The sequence below is a fragment of the Microcaecilia unicolor genome, chromosome 3 (genome assembly GCF_901765095.1).
Source record: "Microcaecilia unicolor chromosome 3, aMicUni1.1, whole genome shotgun sequence".
In the NCBI taxonomy this organism is placed as follows: Eukaryota; Metazoa; Chordata; class Amphibia; order Gymnophiona; family Siphonopidae; genus Microcaecilia; species Microcaecilia unicolor.
The window spans coordinates 118,387,583-118,402,038 of NC_044033.1; the positions used below are offsets into that span (position 1 = coordinate 118,387,583).

The 14,456-nt window shown below is 43.5% G+C and overlaps 1 long non-coding RNA gene across 2 annotated transcripts in view; it reads left to right on the top strand.

The window, feature by feature from the left end:
• LOC115464695 overlaps nucleotides 1-14,456 on the top strand; it is a 58,565-nt gene that overhangs the window by 35,514 nt on the left and 8,595 nt on the right. For both annotated transcript variants that reach the window (XR_003941268.1, XR_003941269.1), the window contains exon 3: nucleotides 3,385-3,472. This is a non-coding gene — a long non-coding RNA (uncharacterized LOC115464695). The remainder of the gene's footprint in view (nucleotides 1-3,384; nucleotides 3,473-14,456) is intronic.

The following is a 14,456-nucleotide window of genomic DNA, read 5'->3' on the forward strand; positions in this document are numbered from 1 at the left end:
AAACGCTCACCTTGGTTTTCTCCAGAACTTAGGATCCTTAAACATAAATTAATGAAAACTGGAAAGGAGATGGTGGAAATTTCACCTGGATGAAGACAGGCTAAACTGTAGGAAGCACATGACAAAGTATCGCCAAGCCTTAACAGCAACCAAAAACAATATTTCTCTCAGTGCATTGAACAGGCCGCCAATTCAACCAATCAGCTGTTCAGTATAGTAAACAGCCTACTGTTTCCCCCACAGCAGAACTATCCTTCCCAGTTAAAACTGAACTGCAATGATTTTGCTGCATGCTTTGCCAACAAAAGTCTCCACCAGGATTTACAGGCAATCCCACCCAGCCTCCAATCAGTTAACCAGGAGTGCACAGACTCGCCCCTTTCTGACAGAGACATATGGAACACTTTTAACCCAATAACCAAGGAGAGCCTTGACAAAATCCTAAAGAGATCTTCGACCAACTACCTGCTCCCTTGACGCCTTCCCATCAAAGATAGTGCAGCAGGCAAGGATTAGACTCATAGAATGTGCCACTAAAATTGTGAACTCCTTTCTAATGGGAAACATCATGAAAAGGGCAGTGGTTCACCCTTTGCTAAAGAAAAACCACCTTCACCATTACTGCTCATACGCAGCAGGACAGGTGTATCCACTCCTACCCTAAAATGAGATAACATTTAATCATCTGTCTGACCTCTTGCAACTTTCTTTAGTCCCCTTATTTTCTAGCTCCTCTTACTCTCTTACCTATCTGTTGGGCTCATTTTCGAAAGAGAAGGTACGACCATCTTTCGACATAATGGAAGATGGACTTCCTCACAGGGTCGTCCAAATCAGTATAATCGAAAGCGATTTTGGATGTGCCCACTGCTTTCCATCGCAGGGCCGGCCAAAGTTCAAGGGGGCGTATCGGGAGACGTAGCAAAGGCGGGATTTGGGCGTGCCTAACAATAGGACGTCCTCGACCCATAATCGAAAGAAACAAGGACGTCCCTGACGAACACTGGACGACTTTACCTGTTGTGTTTTTTCTTACGACCAAGGCACAAAAAAGTGCCCAAAATGACCAGATGACCACCGGAGAGAATCGGGGATGACCTCCCCTTACTCCCTCAGTGGTCACTAACCCCCTCCCACCCTCAAAAACATCTTCAAAATATTGATTGCCAGCCTCAGATGTCATACTCAGGTCCATCACAGCAGTATGCAGGTCCTGGAGCAGTTTTAGTGGGTGCAGTGCACTTCAGGCAGGCGGACCCCCTACCTGTTACGTTTGTGGAGGAAACAGCGAGCCCTCCAAAACCACTAGAAACCCACTGTACCCACATATAGTTGCCCCCTTCACCCATAAGGGCTATGGTAGTGGTGTACAGTTGGGAGTAGTGGGTTTTGGGTGGCGCAGCACACAAGGTAAGGGAGCTATGTACCTGGGAGCAATTTATGAAGTCCACTGCAGTGCCATCTAGGGTGCCCGGTTTGGTGTCCTGGCATGTCAGGGCGACTAGTGCACTACAAATGCTGGCTCCTCCCACAGCCAAATGGCTTGCATTTGGTCGTTTCTGAGATGGATGGCCTTGGTGTTCAATTATTGCCGAAAATCAGAAACGACCAAGTCTAGAGACGACCATCTCTAAGGACCACCAAATTTCAGGATTTGGGCGTCCCTGACTGTATTATCGAAACAAAGATGGACGTCCATCTTGTTTCAAAAATACTGGTTTCCCCCTTCTGGATGGGGACATTTTGCAAGGACGTTCTCATCAAAATTGGACGTCCCTTTCGAAAACGCCCCTCTATATATGTTCCATCTTTGCTTATAACCTACGCTGTCTATTAAAATGTTCTATTACATACTGTGTTGACATTGTAAGTATGTGTGTTGACATTGTAAGTAGTATGCTATGCCATACTTTGTTTTGTTATTTGAATATTTTACTGCTGTAATTGTCTATTGCTTATGTTTGATTTATTCTTACTGTATACTGCCTTGAGTGAATTCTTTCAAAAAGGTGGTAAACAAATCCTAATAAATAAATAATAAAAGAGAATCTAAGATAATATCTAAAGAATTAAGCAGAGACTTCTTCCTCCTAATATATTGCCTTCAGCTTTCCAGGATTTAATTTTAGCTTTATGAACTGAAGTCTGTTGGCAACAGCTTCCAGACAAGAATTGAAATTATTTAGATCAGGAGCTGAAGAATCAGTAAAAGTCAAGAACTGTACACCATTGGCATAAAAATAATACCAAAACTCGAATAAAAATAGATAAAGGGGAGAAATAAAAACAACTGACAAGGATTAGGCTAATATAGAACCATGTAGCATCCCAGAACTAAGAGAGAGGGATCTGCAGAGAGTGGAATTCTATTCAAACAAAATAAATGTTTGAGAAGAATGATATAAACTAGTTCAAATACCTAAATATCGCCACTGAACAGATTGTGGTACCACCTTCGCCCCTCCCATAATTTGCCCCACAATTATAGAGATTGTTTCAGGCAATTTAGGTGGCCTGTCTAATTTCTAAAAATCTGTGGATAGAGGAGTTAAGATTTAGCCACTAGACTGCCAGTGCATAACTCCCTTTGAGCTTTGTTCTGATTGTTGACTGTATATACAGACATGCACTGCAAAGTGTCCACTCCCTGTAGGAACTGCTGGACCCGATTACTGTCCATTTTGTCCTCCATGTGACCCTTCACTATCTTCAGAAGACCTAGTGCATATGAAATAGTCGGGAGTAAGCGCTCCTGGAATGTAACTGTGCTTGAGCAATATGCGCTTTTGACAGCACAGTACATGTATACTTAGGCTGTCTTAGGCACATAGGAGGCAGTTTTATACATAGGTGCTTCCAATGGCGGTCGGCGGTCAGCTATTTGGAGAGACTAAAGTGGGTGGGGCCTGAGTCTATAATGTTTGCAACATGCAGAAAGGTCAGCAAAATATATGTATGTATCAAATGCCAAAGAATAACTTGGCAAGACGATTAAACAGTGTAAACTTCAGTGTGTTTATAGATAGATAGATAGATAGATAGAAAGATAGGTCTCTTAGGCAACTGAATTAAAGCGGATTTAATGAAGTGTTTGTAGATGTTCCCTATGCCTCCACAGAGGCCCGCAGCCAGTCTGCTCTCTTCTCTCTTACAATTCCCACTTGCCTTCAGCCAACATACTATGAAAACAATTCCTTCAAGAGGCAGTGTCTCAATGTAATCCCTAAAACTCTGATGTTATGACAAACTATTAGGGCTGCACATTAAACGTGTTAATAATGCGATTAACATGTTATATTTAGCGTGCATTAAAAATTTTAACACGCACTATTGACAGGTCTCTCTCCCTCACCCACAATGATCCAACATTGCTTCATTTTGCAGGCTCACCTGGGCTGAAGAGCTCCCAAGGCTGCCAAGAGGTGTGGGGAAGGCAGAGCTGCACACCTGTGACCGGGAAGTAACCTTGAAGGTATAAGTCTGTGACACTTTGTGTCCAGGACAAGACAAGAGAGGCTCTGGACAGCAGCACTGGGGCCCAGAAGAAATGGTCTGTTGGAATGGAAAGCTGCAGCCCTCGCTTGTGGACTGTGTTCACTCTCTCTACCTGCCCTTCTCGGCCCTCTGACCTTGGCTTTAGCGCTGCTTCTTTCACCCGCCTGAAGCCTCTGGAAGGTCCTGCCTCTTCTGAGTGGAACATTACAGAGAGGCTTCAGGCAGGTGAAAGAGGCAGCGCTAAAGGCAAGGTCAGAGGGGCAGAGAGAGAGAACGCGGACCACAGAGGGTGATGGTTCAGGAGTGCATCAAGATCTGCCGGGAGGAAGAGAGATAGAACAGGGACTGTGGGAGTGGAGGGTTCAGGAATGAAGGAAAATTTGGCAGGAGAAAAAGAAAGAGATTGGGGACCGTGGGGGTGGGGAGGGTTCCAGGAGTGCAGGAAGATTTGCTGGGAGAAAGAGGGCGAGAGAGATGTGTTAAGAGAGAGATGCTGGAAATAGGAGATGGAAAAAAGAAAACAAGGGAGATGGTGACCGTGGGGAGCCTGCCATGAGTGGGAAAGCGTGGGGTACAAATGTAACAAAAAAATACCTTATTCACCCTATGTCCATATGTAGAATTATGAGCAATTGAAATCTCAGTTCACTGAAGTTTCATTTGTTAGGTTATCCCCTTCCTGTGTTCCATATATAAATACATTACAGCAAACATTCACTGTACTATTTATTATTCCCTTTAATTGGATCCATAAAGAAGGTCTCTCTTTTCACATTTTTATGTTCCATGTCTCCATCTCCTTTGCTTTTGTCTCCCTACCCTTTTTGTCTTCCTCCTTCTTAACTTCAGACATACCAAGCCACATACATTTGGCCCCCTTCGCCAGCTCACATGCAAAACTGCCCTTCCCTCCAGCACTGGCACCTTACTCCTCGCCCTCTGTGGTAAGTTAGCTCTCTCCCTTCCCTTGTGCCTCCCCTCCCTGGTTCGACATCTCTCTCTTTCTCACTCAGTCACACTCCCCGGGTCCTTCAAGCTTCATACCCTAGAGCACCAGTAGCAGCAGAGATCCCGAACCGGGGAGGCGCAAAGAAAGAGAGAGAGTTGCCTTACTCTGAGGAGGGGGGAGCAAAGGAAAGGAAAGAGCTGCCATACCTAGGGGGGGGGAGAGAGCTAAATGATACTGGGATCTGCAGGGAAGAGGGAGAAATACTGGACCCATCCTGTGGGAGTGGGGCAGGAAAGGAAGCCAGGACCTTTCTGGGGGGGGGGGGGGGGGGGGGGGAGGGTAGAGGAATAGGGAGATATACTGGCCCCACAACGGTTTGGGGGGGAGGGGCAGGAGAGACAGGAACATTTGCTGAATTCCCAGGGGGGAGGAAGGGAAGAGAAATGGAGAGATGAACTAGGGGAGGGGGCAGGAAAAAGGGAATAAAGAGGTTCTGGATATGGGGAGAGATAGGGATATAGAGGAGTGTTGTTAGACATGTTAGGGGAATGGATAGAGACACAGAGAGACAATGCTGGACACACGGGTGGTAGGGATACAGAGAGATGATAAAAGACATGTAAGGGATAGGGACACAAAGGTGATGCTGGACAAGGCAAGAATATGGACACAGAGAAGGGGGGTGCTCAACATGGTAGGAGAATAGGAGCAGGGACACAGGAAATACTGGACAGGGCGAAAAGCGACAACGAGGGAAGATGGCTGGTGGACGTAGAAAAGAAATGCCAAATGGAGAAAGAGACTGTGGCAAGAGAGTTAACAAAAGACAGGAAAGCAGAAATCAGAGACTGGGACCAACATGATTAGAAAATAAAATGGTCAGACCTCAAAAAGTAGAAAAAAATAACTTGATTGTCTATTTATTGATTAAATTATGTCAGTTTTTGAAACGTACATCTAGTTTTAGACATGGCTGAGACCTATGAGAAAAACCTCCAGCATTTTCCAGCATAGTGATGGTAAATATCCAGCTTTGGGATGGGCCACCCTTGGCATCTCTGCAATTTCCTTCCCTTCCTGACCTTTGTTACAGTGCAAACATGCATTGATAGCGTTACACAAACTTTATTTGATTGACAACTTTAAAAGAACTTTATTTCATAACATGAGCAGATCATAAATCTCTTATAATTTATAAATAATTCTTATACAACACAGTAGGGGTGATTGGATGGTTCAGGATACTGATAGTTAAATACTGCCAATTTCTTATCTAGGAGCTCTGCCAGATCTATGAGACATTCTCTTAAAATAATTTAACATGAATCAGTGGTGATGGCATGTCATTAGAATTTGTAAAACAATTTACAAAATCAAATGTTTACCAGTCTCTCCCTACATGTTAAACTAAAAAGGAGAGGAAAGAGTGCCCAGAACAGTCATTTCAGAATAACATTAGTCTAAAATCACACATTATTATACAGATAAACAGTTTTTCAGAAGAGTTTTGTGGGGTATCATAGATCATACCAAGGGGTACATGACACATCAGCTTGGAAAACCGGCACTCTCTCAATACCCAACCACTGCCTTCCCCATTATGACACCATTTGCTTACCTACAGGACCATTGCCTCCCTGTGTCTGCAGTGGCACCAAGAACTAGAAACTGTGTCTTTCCCTCCCTGCCACTTACCCATTCCCTCACCTGCTGCCTCTCTGACTCCATGGCTGCACGTGCAAACAAACTGAAGTGAGGCTCTGGGCCATAGCTTTGTGCGCTGCACTGGTGGCTTCTATCGATCCTGCCCCTCCAAAACAAGTGGTTACATCATACAGGGCAGGGCTGCAGTGAAGGGTTGGATGGAGGTGTTGGTGAAGGAATGAGTGACCAGGGGTAGGTAGGAAAAAGAAAGAGAGATGGGGCAGCCTTTGTAGTGGATGAAGAAGGAAAGCGATATGGGCAATGGTAGTGGTGACTGGGGTGGGGACCCAGGGAGAGAGAGAGCAGGATGGTGGGGTGAGGGGAAGAGATGAGGTGATGCTGGATAGTGGGGGATGGGAGGAAAGGACAGTGGTTGGAGGGGAAAAAGGGGTTTTGCTATATGTGGGGGAGGAGAGATGAGGCAGCATTGGATGTTGACAAGAGAAAGGGGAAATGTTGATTTGGGGAAGAGAAAGGGTCAATTGTGGATCGTGGGGGCAAGAGAGACAGAGGGGCTGTATTGAATTGGGGAGGTGGGGGACAGATGAGATGTTGGATAGCTGGGGGGGTAAAAACACACATACTGGGAATGGGGAAGATTAGGACACGGAAAAGGGAGATGGATGATGGGCATGAAGAGAGAAGAATTGTCAAATGGACGGGAGACCCTGGCAAAAGAGTTAAATTAAGATAGAGAAAAGCAGAAACCAAATACTTGGACCAACATGATTAGAACAATAAAATGACCAGACAACTAAGGTAGAAAGTGTACATTTATTTTCTGTTTTGTGATTAGAATCTCAATTTTTGGAATGTTCATCTGTTAGAGCTGATCGCAGCTCTAGAATACTCGGTTGAAATTTGTTTGACTTGGGAGTACCTGGCTTGAAGAAGTTGGGAAATACTGTCATAGATGACTGCGAATGTGTTTTCAAAAGTACTGCTGCAAACAACTCACTTCTTTGTAGAAAACTGTAGCACTATGATTTATCATTTGAAGGACAATTCTATAACAGGATACCCACATTTATGTGCCATTTGCATGTGTAAACGTACAGAATACTAGCACTTTCACAGGTAAGTGTTTACTTAAGCACGTTAAGTGGAAGCAGAGTGAGTGCTGTTCAGTAAGAGAGCACATAGTTAACACTCTGACCGATATTCAGCTGGCAACAGTTAGCATTTTTATAAACGTAAACTGTTGCCAGCTAGATTAGTCCCCAAATATTCAGTGCCACGCCATATCCTGCACTGAATATCCGGAGATAATAGAAAGAGCCCTGATCACTGGAGCTTATGTGTGCCTGGCCAATATTCAACTGGGGCCTGCAGAAGACAGTTTTGCAGGCCCCGACCAAATATTGGCTGGGACCCAGATAAAGTTTAGTGCCATGATCCCCTTCCTGGTCCCCCCAGATAGCCCCTCCTTCCTTCCCAACCCTAATCCCCCCACTTCTCTAGGTAGGTCCTTGGCCTATCTGTGCTCCCTGGTGGTTCAGTGGGGCATTGGGAGCAGGCGCACAGCCCCCTTGCAGCTGGCTTGAGAACATGGCTGCCGCGACCTCTCACAGCAACCTACACAATACAGCGAGCTGCTGCAAAAGGTCGTGGCAGCCATTTCCAAGGGGCAGGAGCAAGGGTGCTGTGCTCCTGTCCCCAATGCCCCACTAGACCACCAGATAGCAGAGGTAGTCCCGGGGGGGGGGGGGGCTACCTAGACTGCCAAGGGGTCGGGAGTGGGGGACTTGTACATGGTGGGGGAGGGGGGGAGAGGGAGGAAGGGGGGCTTCTGGGGGGGGGGAGGAGGAGAATCATGGTACTAAAGCAAAAAAGACATATGCAGGTGCCGGCTAATGTTCAGTCCCAGCACCCACATAGGTAAACGCGTTGAATTAGGACAGCTTTTGAGCTGTTCTGAATTTGTCCACTTAGCTATGAGAGTGCTAGTGCTGAATATTGCCAGCACCTGAATAACCCCTATAACCTGCCTAACATCGCCCCCTGTACCGCCTCTCACCTTCCCGATATTCGGCTGCACTGCCACTTTAGTGCTGCTGAATATCAGGGATTATGCATTAAGTAATTTAAGCATGCAGGAGCCTATTCTGTCTGTTTAAATCACTTTGAGGCATATTTTCAAAGCACTTACCTATGGAACCTTTTAAGGCTAAGTGCTTTAAAAATACGCCTCCACAAATATCAACTGGATAGCATGTAAATACAAGAGGTTCGTTCGCATGGGTGGAGCAGGGTACGCTGATGCCCAATTATCGCCGGGTTATCGTCGTGCAAGCCATTTCCAGGGGTTTTCTTTTTCTCCCAGAAATGGCACACGCTTGGGGTGGGACTACCGCTGGCGGCCATGTTGCGCCAGCGGTAGTCCCGGAAGAGCTCTGTAAAATGGCCCCAGGGCATTTAAAAGTCTGACCTTCAATGATGCTGCATATTCAGAAATCATAGTCATAAGTATAGACAGTTATTCAAAGATTACCACATGCACACACCAGAACAGGTATCCATACACACATTGCAAAAGTAAACAACAACTACAGAGTACTTCCAAACTTTTTTATTATATTTATTTATTCTTTCTATTTATGTCACACAAGTGTAAAACTTGTTACATGCAACAAAGGAAAAACTACAACATGTTCTCTTATACAGAGTAAAAAAAAGACCACCAATAGCAGGAGAGTGGCAAATAAGTCAAAGAAATCAATAGGTATATATAAATGAGTAAGTAAAGCCCAAGCCAATTACCCACAGCTAGATTTCCATATACAGCCAATTAAGCAGATGTTACTTTTCCAGTCACCCTCTTCAGGTCTATAGAAGCTCTAAGCTGATCTGGTACAAAGAAAACATATACATTTACAGGGATAAGCTAGAATAAAAGTAGCCCCCAAAGTCTTTACTTCTTCTCATGTCCATAAAACTTTTCATCTATCTTGAGTGGATCTGGTAACATCAGGAAATATCCACAACTTTTGCCCGCATAACTTTTGATAGGATTTCTTAAAGTACAGTTTCAAGATTGCATTAAAATCTTGCTCAAATACGAATGAAACCAATAGTGTGGCCCTGTTAGTTACTTCTGATTGATAAAGTCTTCTAAAATCAAGGAAATGTCTCTTAAATCATTAAATTTCTCTTCCTTCTGGGCCTGTTCCAGTTCTTCAGGAGACCCTCCTAGCTTCTTCATAGGCAGAAAATATATCTTATTTATAGGAGGAATTTTGAGAGGGAATCTTTAAATTTTTAATGAGGTATTTGTTAAACAATGCTAATGGAAGGACTCCAACAGGCCTTGGAAAATTTAATATCCTCAGATTCAAATGTCTATTATAGTTTTCAATTTGTTCAGTTTTTTGATGTATAATCAAATTATCCTTCATGACTTCTGCCATATATCCTTAATATTGAAAACATCAATTTGAGACTTTTGTACCTGATCATTAAAGTCCTGCTTTAATTATCTATCGACTTGGAGAGCTGCTCCACTGTAGAAACAAGATTCGCAGTTTCTGAGTTGACTTTGTAACTGAGGAATTCAGTCTCTCAATTGCCTTCCAGAGGGTGTCTAACGTAACCACCACGGGAGGGTTCGACAATCTCTTCCTATCTGAGGTCGCAAGTACCACTGCTGAACTCTCTGAGGAAAAGCCATTACCACTGGCCCCAATCTGTGCGACTTCTGCAAGGATAGGGCCCGTCTTCTCTTCCCGAGTCATGGTGGGGCATGGTGGTGCTTCGGCATCAGGAGGTGAGAGCATTGTCTCATGTTCCTGGAGCGTCAAGATTGCTCCCTCAACGCTTAAAGCAGAACCCATGCGAAGGGTTTGCTGTATTGGGGAGGAAGTAAGGGCAAGTAATGGTAAAGCCCTTACTGTTCCCTTCTCTTAGTATGAGACATAATAGGGGAACAAGGAAAAAAAAGCGAAGAAACTTCAGCAATCCATACGGGTGGTCTCGCTTCTGTCAGTGTGTCGGCTCCAAAACTTTTTTTTATGTTTCAATCATCTTTATTCAAAGCACAACGTTGGTAGATAAGCTTCATACAGATCAAGAAAAACCAGTGAACCATCCAACATGGCACAGTATGAACATTTACATAGAACATACCCCAAGAACTCTTCCCCTCCTGCACTCCCCTCCCTCTCTATAAGCCCACCCAACTGTTTCCACCCACTAAAATAACACAACAGATGTACAGATCAATAGGCCCCATAGCAGTACAAAATGAGTAAAGTCGTAAACAACACAGTTTATACCAAATTGTTTAACCACCCTTAGGTTTCACCTTTGGGTTTAACAAGCAATACCATGTGCATGTAAGGTCTGGATAAACAAAACAATCAAAGTTTAAAGCAAATGCCCAAAATATGTAATACTGGTAGTAATAATGAAAAAGTGATGAAATATTCACATAGCAGGCAGACAACAGATTTATTTTCCACTGAACATAATTTAGGGATTCTTTTATCAAACACGTTAGTGTTTCCCGGTATAGTAATGCTGACAAAGTCCATTCACTTTGAATTGGCTTCGTTGGCATTACTGAGTGGCTTGATAAAAGAGGCCATAACTTTGTATGAACTTGGTAGCTAATAGTGTACTGCTTGCTACTATATTTTGGTGGTGTATTGTTTACCTGCAATGAAATTACACGTATCTATATACAAACACACAACCAGGAGACAAAGATTTTTTTTAAGCCTTTTATCACCAAACAGACTTGAAGAAGAAATAAATATATACAACATAAGTGGAAATTATTGGCACATGTAGACTGACTCTGGACAGAACTTCTGTATGAAGGAAGCTCTTCCCTCATTATTCAATACCTGTCTTTGAAATAGTAGTAATAAAAAAAGCAAGTGCATTTGTAATATACCACTGCATTCCACAGAACAAAAGGAGCAAGTTCCAGCATGCCATATTTTTCTTTTGATGTACCCACAGGAAAAAAAAGATGTTAAATGCTCCCAGGTTTCAACCTGATTAATGTTTTTAAAAAACCATTGTATTATAAATAGAAACTCTGAATGTTGAGCACCTGATTCTAATAACATGATGTCTATTTTGGTGAAAAACTTTCTGCATGAATAAATGCCTGATAGGCTAGGGAGTGTCTATAACTATCCTCCAAATGGCACACTGATTATTTTAGAACAAATTACTACAATGGAAGGTTATTCCATTCTGACAGTTCCTCTGTGTACATCCGTATGCTGCACAAGCCAGCATGTTATATTAAGTGAGATCAAATAAAAATGCTACCAACAATAAACAATGGCAGCACAGATACAGCAGCTTTGTTTTGGGTGTACCGAGATGGCAGTTGCACGGCTGGGTCAGCTTCAGCTTTTTGACATCTCCTGTTCTCAGTCTAACCTCCTTGAAGTGATATGTGCTAGAACCAAAGAGAGGCTGGAAAGAGGAAGGGCAGCTAAGTACACCTTGGGCAGAAGGTGTACTTCAGACAGGTAGCAGAGCAGCTTAGAAACACTTCCTCTAAGCTGCTGGAGGAATGGGCGCTGTGTCTTGAGGAGCTAATGGAGGTTATAGCAGAGTGAGTTTCAGCTTAAACTGTTACTTTCAATTTCAGTTTGCAATTATTTAATAACCAGCCTAGGTGGCTGCCTGGTGATCATAATCAAAACATAAAAGGCAAGTGGGTGGTAGGCTGCAGGCAACACTGTATATGGTTGTGACCTGGAGCTTCTGTTGAGAAAGGACTTTTAAAAATTACTATTGCAAGAAAAAACTGAAGGATACATAGAAGGGAAATGGGAAAAGGGGTACTTTAAACTCTTTCTGCCCTACCTTGAGGAAGCAATAAAAGAGCAGCGAAAAAAGGCACTGGAATTGCAAAGAACCCTGATATTGAGGACTTGAAGGGCAAGTATTCAATAGAAATCAAACAAAATTAAAACATGGAAAAGAAAATAAGATAATACCTTTTTTATTGGACATAATACATTTCTTGATTAGCTTTCGAAGGTTGCCCTTCATCAGATCAGAAATAAGCAAATGTGTCAGCTGACAGTGTATATAACAGTCCCTCATAGATGGTCTAGCAGGGTGGGTAGGAGATGTGCATGGGGACTTCAAAGCATTCCATAGTCTAGCAGGCTGTTTGTGGGGAGGGGAGGGGAGGGTGATAAGCAGTGAAATACAACTTATGGTTTTAGTGGGCTAGAAAACCCAGATCCTTGTTAAGTCCTGTCCGTTGGGTGTCAAAATATTCAATCATTCTGATTTCAAAGGTTTTACATTCCTGTATTGTTTTAAAGTTACCTTTCAGTATTCTCACTATGAAATCACTGGTACGGTGTCCTGGTTCTGTAAAGTGCTGTCCCACTGGGGTTGGGGCCCTAGGCAGTATTGTTCATGTGATGTCTATGTAAATAGAATCTTGTCTTAAGCATCTGGCCTGTTTCTCCAATATAACAACCTTTGTTGCATTTTTACACAGAATGATATATACCACATTGGAAGATGAGCATGTGAAAGATTCCTTTATGTTGAATATCTTTCCTTTGTGCATGACTGTGGGGTCCTGTGAAATGTTTTGGCATAGTTTGCAGCTAGATATATTACAAGGACGTGTGCCTTTCTGTTCCCTTTCAGTCTGTGTTGGCAGTTTACTTCTGATAAGCTTGTGTTTTAAGTTGGGTGGCTGTCGGAAGGCCAGTACTGGTGGGGATGGGAATATTTCCTTCAGTAATTCATCCTCCTGGAGCAAAGGTTGTAGATCTCTTATGATTTTCCTCGGTTTTTCCAGCTCTAGATTGTATGTCACTACCAGGGGGATCCTGTCTGTGGTTTTTCTCTCCTTGTGCTGTAGCAGATTTTCCCTGGGTGTTTGAGGGAGGAGGCAATATTTTGGAGATTATTTTGGGGTTGTAGCCTTTCTGTTTGAAGGATGCAGTCAGGCTTTAAGGTGTCTGTCTCTGTCCCCTGGGTCAGAGCAGATACGGTGGTATCTTGTGGCTTGGCTGTAAATGATGGATCTTTTTGTATGTGCAGGATGGAAGCTGGAGTTGTGGAGGTAGCTGCATCTATCTGTGGGTTTCTTGTATACAGATGTTTGTATACAGTCGTCACTGATTGAGACCGTGGTGTCCAAAAAATTGACTTTTTCTGGGGAGTAGTCAATTTTAAATCTGATTGTAGGATGATATGTATTGAAGGAAGAGTGAAATTGTTTCAGAGATTCTTCACCTCCGTCCAAATCATAAAAATGTCATTGATGTACCAGTAGTATTTTAGGGGTTTGGTCTGGTGTGTATTCAGAAATGTCTCTTCCAGCTCAGCTATAAAAAGGTTGGCATATTGGGGTGCTGTCCTGGTGCCCATCGCAGTGCCCATTACTTGTAGATAGATCACTGTTAAAGCGGAAGTAGTTGTGAGTTAAAATAAATTGATTAATTTTGTAATAGTTTCTGGTGAGTATTGATGGTCCAGTGTGGATGTGTGTTAGGAGTTTACCACATGCAGCTATGCCATCCGCATGTGGAATGTTGCTGTATAGTGATTCTAAATCCATCGTGACCAGAAGGGTGTTAGGTGGTAGTTGCTTGATATTTTTCAATTTATTCAGAAAGTCTGTGATATCTTGTATGAAGCTGTTGGTTTTGTGCACGTATTAAAAGACATTTGGAATGCTTGGGACTTGTTGATTATGACAAACTTGAACTGAGCCAAAAAAGTAAAGCCCAAACTCCTTGTTGAACATTTGCTTCTGGCTTAAAGAGTGGGAGGAAACAAAGGACTTGCTTGTGAGATTATCCTGTCCTCCTTAGGAAACATTGTTTGACCTCTAATTCTCCAAATTCATTACCTGAGATAAAGTAGTTTTTTGTTTAGCTTTGAAATTGGCCATTTTGGACAGAGACTTCCTGGGAACAAAAACCTGGTATGGATTGTGTGGATTTGAATTGTGGAGAAAAGTGTTTTGGTGAAACTCCGGGACTGCAGACCAGTGGCATAGCCCCAGGTCAGCTTGGGTGGGCCATTTTGGGCTCAGGCCCACCCAAATTCCATCTCCCTTAGTGTGGCTGGTGGGGATCCCCGAGCCTTGCCAGGCGAAGACCTCCTTCCTGCCAAACGAGCTTTCTTAGGCAACTGCCAGCTCTGCCCCTGAGCTGCTATAGCCAGCCGCAGGCCCTTCCACCATGCATATGCTCAGTTTTCACTCACTCGCAAAAATGAACATAGGCAGAGGCTGGCGTCTGGCAGCAGCGGTTCGGGGACAGTGTTTGCAGTCACCAAGAAGTAAACTTGTTTGGTGGGAAGGAGGTCC